The sequence below is a fragment of the Hyperolius riggenbachi genome, chromosome 2, assembly GCF_040937935.1.
Source record: "Hyperolius riggenbachi isolate aHypRig1 chromosome 2, aHypRig1.pri, whole genome shotgun sequence".
Taxonomy (NCBI): domain Eukaryota; kingdom Metazoa; phylum Chordata; class Amphibia; order Anura; family Hyperoliidae; genus Hyperolius; species Hyperolius riggenbachi.
This window is the reverse complement of record NC_090647.1, coordinates 571,625,926-571,632,711: the sequence shown is the minus strand read 5'-3', so window position 1 is coordinate 571,632,711 and position 6,786 is coordinate 571,625,926.

The following is a 6,786-nucleotide window of genomic DNA, read 5'->3' as shown; positions in this document are numbered from 1 at the left end:
ACCACCAGAGACTTTCTGCTACCATTAAACCCCCTTCTACAGGCCTAGAGTCACCACCAACCACCATTAGATATCTCTCTATAAGCTTACAACCACCAGCCAGTACTGGAGCCCTCTGTATGAGATGGAACGCCGGCCAGCAGTAGCCCCTATACTAAGCCCGCTATAATCCGCTCAGCCAGTACTGGAGCCCTCTGTATGAGATGGAACGCCGGCCAGCAGTAGCTCCTTTACTAAGCCCGCTATAATCCGCTCAGCCAGTACTGGAGCCCTCTGTATGAGATGGAACGCCGGCCAGCAGTAGCCCCTATACTAAGCCCGCCATAATCCGCTCAGCCAGTACTGGAGCCCTCTGTACGAGATTGAACGCCGGCCAGCAGTAGCTCCTTTACTAAGCCCGCTATAATCCGCTCAGCCAGTACTGGAGCCCTCTGTATGAGATGGAACGCCGGCCAGCAGTAGCTCCTTTACTAAACCCGCCATAATCCGCTCAGCCAGTACTGGAGCCCTCTGTATGAGATGGAACACCGGCCAGCAGTAACTCCTTTACTAAGCCCGCCATAATCCGCTCAGCCAGTACTGGAGCCCTCTGTATGAGATGGAACGCCGGCCAGCAGTAGCTCCTTTACTAAGCCCGCCATAATCCGCTCAGCCAGTACTGGAGCCCTCTGTATGAGATGGAACACCGGCCAGCAGTAACTCCTTTACTAAGCCCGCCATAATCCGCTCAGCCAGTACTGGAGCCCTCTGTATGAGATGGAACGCCGGCCAGCAGTAGCTCCTATACTAAGCCCGCTATAATCCGCTCAGCCAGTACTGGAGCCCTCTGTATGAGATGGAACGCCGGCCAGCAGTAGCTCCTTTACTAAGCCCGCCATAATCTGCTCAGCCAGTACTGGAGCCCTCTGTATGAGATGGAACGCCGGCCAGCAGTAGCTCCTTTACTAAGCCCGCCATAATCCGCTCAGCCAGTACTGGAGCCCTCTGTATGAGATGGAACGCCGGCCAGCAGTAGCTCCTTTACTAAGCCCGCTATAATCCGCTCAGCCAGTACTGGAGCCCTCTGTATGAGATGGAACGCCGGCCAGCAGTAGCTCCTTTACTAAGCCCGCCATAATCCGCTCAGCCAGTACTGGAGCCCTCTGTATGAGATGGAACGCCGGCCAGCAGTAGCCCCTATACTAAGCCCGCCATAATCCGCTCAGCCAGTACTGGAGCCCTCTGTATGAGATGGAACGCTGGCCAGCAGTAGCTCCTTTACTAAGCCCGCCATAATCCGCTCAGCCAGTACTGGAGCCCTCTGTATGAGATGGAACGCCGGCCAGCAGTAGCTCCTTTACTAAGCCCGCCATAATCCGCTCAGCCAGTACTGGAGCCCTCTGTATGAGATGGAACGCCGGCCAGCAGTAGCTCCTTTACTAAGCCCGCTATAATCCGCTCAGCCAGTACTGGAGCCCTCTGTATGAGATGGAACGCCGGCCAGCAGTAGCTCCTTTACTAAGCCCGCCATAATCCGCTCAGCCAGTACTGGAGCCCTCTGTATGAGATGGAACGCCGGCCAGCAGTAGCTCCTTTACTAAGCCCGCTATGATCCGCTCAGCCAGTACTGGAGCCCTCTGTATGAGATGGAACGCCGGCCAGCAGTAGCCCCTATACTAAGCCCGCCATAATCCGCTCAGCCAGTACTGGAGCCCTCTGTATGAGATGGAATGCCGGCCAGCAGTAGCTCCTTTACTAAGCCCGCCATAATCCGCTCAGCCAGTACTGGAGCCCTCTGTATGAGATGGAACGCCGGCCAGCAGTAGCTCCTTTACTAAGCCCGCCATAATCCGCTCAGCCAGTACTGGAGCCCTCTGTATGAGATGGAACGCCGGCCAGCAGTAGCTCCTTTACTAAGCCCGCTATAATCCGCTCAGCCAGTACTGGAGCCCTCTGTATGAGATGGAACGCCGGCCAGCAGTAGCTCCTTTACTAAGCCCGCTATAATCCGCTCAGCCAGTACTGGAGCCCTCTGTATGAGATGGAACGCCGGCCAGCAGTAGCTCCTTTACTAAGCCCGCTATAATCCGCTCAGCCAGTACTGGAGCCCTCTGTATGAGATGGAACGCCGGCCAGCAGTAGCTCCTTTACTAAGCCCGCTATAATCCGCTCAGCCAGTACTGGAGCCCTCTGTATGAGATGGAACGCCGGCCAGCAGTAGCCCCTATACTAAGCCCGCCATAATCCGCTCAGCCAGTACTGGAGCCCTCTGTATGAGATGGAACGCCGGCCAGCAGTAGCTCCTTTACTAAGCCTGCTATAATCCGCTCAGCCAGTACTGGAGCCCTCTGTATGAGATGGAACGCCGGCCAGCAGTAGCTCCTTTACTAAGCCCGCCATAATCCGCTCAGCCAGTACTGGAGCCCTCTGTATGAGATGGAACGCCGGCCAGCAGTAGCCCCTATACTAAGCCCGCCATAATCCGCTCAGCCAGTACTGGAGCCCTCTGTATGAGATGGAACGCCGGCCAGCAGTAGCCCCTATACTAAGCCCGCCATAATCCGCTCAGCCAGTACTGGAGCCCTCTGTATGAGATGGAACGCCGGCCAGCAGTAGCTCCTTTACTAAGCCCGCTATAATCCGCTCAGCCAGTACTGGAGCCCTCTGTATGAGATGGAACGCCGGCCAGCAGTAGCTCCTTTACTAAGCCCGCCATAATCCGCTCAGCCAGTACTGGAGCCCTCTGTATGAGATGGAACGCCGGCCAGCAGTAGCTCCTTTACTAAGCCTGCTATAATCCGCTCAGCCAGTACTGGAGCCCTCTGTATGAGATGGAACGCCGGCCAGCAGTAGCCCCTTTACTAAGCCCGCTATAATCCGCTCAGCCAGTACTGGAGCCCTCTGTATGAGATGGAACGCCGGCCAGCAGTAGCCCCTATACTAAGCCCGCTATAATCCGCTCAGCCAGTACTGGAGCCCTCTGTATGAGATGGAACGCCGGCCAGCAGTAGCTCCTTTACTAAGCCCGCCATAATCCGCTCAGCCAGTACTGGAGCCCTCTGTATGAGATGGAACGCCGGCCAGCAGTAGCCCCTATACTAAGGCCGTCATAATCCGCTCAGCCAGTACTGGAGCCCTCTGTATGAGATGGAACGCCTGCCAGCAGTAGCCCTTTTACTAAGCCCGCCATAATCCGCTCAGCCAGTACTGGAGCCCTCTGTATGAGATGGAACGCCGGCCAGCAGTAGCTCCTTTACTAAGCCCGCCATAATCCGCTCAGCCAGTACTGGAGCCCTCTGTATGAGATGGAACGCCGGCCAGCAGTAGCTCCTTTACTAAGCCCGCCATAATCCGCTCAGCCAGTACTGGAGCCCTCTGTATGAGATGGAACGCCGGCCAGCAGTAGCTCCTTTACTAAGCCCGCCATAATCCGCTCAGCCAGTACTGGAGCCCTCTGTATGAGATGGAACGCCGGCCAGCAGTAGCTCCTTTACTAAGCCCGCTATAATCCGCTCAGCCAGTACTGGAGCCCTCTGTATGAGATGGAACGCCGGCCAGCAGTAGCCCCTATACTAAGCCCGCCATAATCCGCTCAGCCAGTACTGGAGCCCTCTGTATGAGATGGAACGCCGGCCAGCAGTAGCCCCTATACTAAGCCCGCCATAATCCGCTCAGCCAGTACTGGAGCCCTCTGTATGAGATGGAACGCCGGCCAGCAGTAGCTCCTTTACTAAGCCCGCCATAATCCGCTCAGCCAGTACTGGAGCCCTCTGTATGAGATGGAACGCCGGCCAGCAGTAGCTCCTTTACTAAGCCCGCCATAATCTGCACAGCCAGTACTGGAGCCCTCTGTATGAGATGGAACGCCGGCCAGCAGTAGCTCCTTTACTAAGCCTGCCATAATCCACTCAGCCAGTACTGGAGCCCTCTGTATGAGATGGAACGCCGGCCAGCAGTAGCTCCTTTACTAAGCCCGCCATAATCCGCTCAGCCAGTACTGGAGCCCTCTGTATGAGATGGAACGCCGGCCAGCAGTAGCTCCTTTACTAAGCCCGTCATAATCCGCTCAGCCAGTACTGGAGCCCTCTGTATGAGATGGAACGCCGGCCAGCAGTAGCTCCTTTACTAAGCCCGCCATAATCCGCTCAGCCAGTACTGGAGCCCTCTGTATGAGATGGAACGCCGGCCAGCAGTAGCTCCTTTACTAAGCCTGCCATAATCCGCTCAGCCAGTACTGGAGCCCTCTGTATGAGATGGAACGCCGGCCAGCAGTAGCTCCTTTACTAAGCCCGCCATAATCCGCTCAGCCAGTACTGGAGCCCTCTGTATGAGATGGAACGCCGGCCAGCAGTAGCTCCTTTACTAAGCCCGCTATAATCCGCTCAGCCAGTACTGGAGCCCTCTGTATGAGATGGAACGCCGGCCAGCAGTAGCTCCTTTACTAAGCCTGCTATAATCCGCTCAGCCAGTACTGGAGCCCTCTGTATGAGATGGAACGCCGGCCAGCAGTAGCTCCTTTACTAAGCCCGCTATAATCCGTTCAGCCAGTACTGGAGCCCTCTGTATGAGATGGAACGCCGGCCAGCAGTAGCTCCTTTACTAAGCCTGCTATAATCCGCTCAGCCAGTACTGGAGCCCTCTGTATGAGATGGAACGCCGGCCAGCAGTAGCTCCTTTACTAAGCCCGCCATAATCCGCTCAGCCAGTACTGGAGCCCTCTGTATGAGATGGAACGCCGGCCAGCAGTAGCCCCTATACTAAACCCGCTATAATCCGCTCAGCCAGTACTGGAGCCCTCTGTATGAGATGGAACGCCGGCCAGCAGTAGCTCCTTTACTAAGCCCGCCATAATCTGCTCAGCCAGTACTGGAGCCCTCTGTATGAGATGGAACGCCGGCCAGCAGTAGCCCCTTTACTAAGCCCACTATAATCCGCTCAGCCAGTACTGGAGCCCTCTGTATGAGATGGAACGCCGGCCAGCAGTAGCCCCTATACTAAGCCCGCCATAATCCGCTCAGCCAGTACTGGAGCCCTCTGTATGAGATGGAACGCCGGCCAGCAGTAGCCCCTATACTAAGCCCGCCATAATCCGCTCAGCCAGTACTGGAGCCCTCTGTATGAGATGGAACGCCGGCCAGCAGTAGCCCCTTTACTAAGCCCGCTATAATCCGCTCAGCCAGTACTGGAGCCCTCTGTATGAGATGGAACGCCGGCCAGCAGTAGCTCCTTTACTAAGCCCGCCATAATCCGCTCAGCCAGTACTGGAGCCCTCTGTATGAGATGGAACGCCGGCCAGCAGTAGCTCCTTTACTAAGCCCGCCATAATCCGCTCAGCCAGTACTGGAGCCCTCTGTATGAGATGGAACGCCGGCCAGCAGTAGCTCCTTTACTAAGCCCGCCATAATCCGCTCAGCCAGTACTGGAGCCCTCTGTATGAGATGGAACGCCGGCCAGCAGTAGCTCCTTTACTAAGCCCGCCATAATCCGCTCAGCCAGTACTGGAGCCCTCTGTATGAGATGGAACGCCGGCCAGCAGTAGCTCCTTTACTAAGCCCGCCATAATCCGCTCAGCCAGTACTGGAGCCCTCTGTATGAGATGGAACGCCGGCCAGCAGTAGCTCCTTTACTAAGCCCGCCATAATCCGCTCAGCCAGTACTGGAGCCCTCTGTATGAGATGGAACGCCGGCCAGCAGTAGCTACTTTACTAAGCCCGCCATAATCTGCTCAGCCAGTACTGGAGCCCTCTGTATGAGATGGAACGCCGGCCAGCAGTAGCTCCTTTACTAAGCCCGCTATAATCCGCTCAGCCAGTACTGGAGCCCTCTGTATGAGATGGAACGCCGGCCAGCAGTAGCTCCTTTACTAAGCCTGCTATAATCCGCTCAGCCAGTACTGGAGCCCTCTGTATGAGATGGAACGCCGGCCAGCAGTAGCTCCTTTACTAAGCCCGCTATAATCCGTTCAGCCAGTACTGGAGCCCTCTGTATGAGATGGAACGCCGGCCAGCAGTAGCTCCTTTACTAAGCCTGCTATAATCCGCTCAGCCAGTACTGGAGCCCTCTGTATGAGATGGAACGCCGGCCAGCAGTAGCTCCTTTACTAAGCCCGCCATAATCCGCTCAGCCAGTACTGGAGCCCTCTGTATGAGATGGAACGCCGGCCAGCAGTAGCCCCTATACTAAACCCGCTATAATCCGCTCAGCCAGTACTGGAGCCCTCTGTATGAGATGGAACGCCGGCCAGCAGTAGCTCCTTTACTAAGCCCGCCATAATCTGCTCAGCCAGTACTGGAGCCCTCTGTATGAGATGGAACGCCGGCCAGCAGTAGCCCCTTTACTAAGCCCACTATAATCCGCTCAGCCAGTACTGGAGCCCTCTGTATGAGATGGAACGCCGGCCAGCAGTAGCCCCTATACTAAGCCCGCCATAATCCGCTCAGCCAGTACTGGAGCCCTCTGTATGAGATGGAACGCCGGCCAGCAGTAGCCCCTATACTAAGCCCGCCATAATCCGCTCAGCCAGTACTGGAGCCCTCTGTATGAGATGGAACGCCGGCCAGCAGTAGCCCCTTTACTAAGCCCGCTATAATCCGCTCAGCCAGTACTGGAGCCCTCTGTATGAGATGGAACGCCGGCCAGCAGTAGCTCCTTTACTAAGCCCGCCATAATCCGCTCAGCCAGTACTGGAGCCCTCTGTATGAGATGGAACGCCGGCCAGCAGTAGCTCCTTTACTAAGCCCGCCATAATCCGCTCAGCCAGTACTGGAGCCCTCTGTATGAGATGGAACGCCGGCCAGCAGTAGCTCC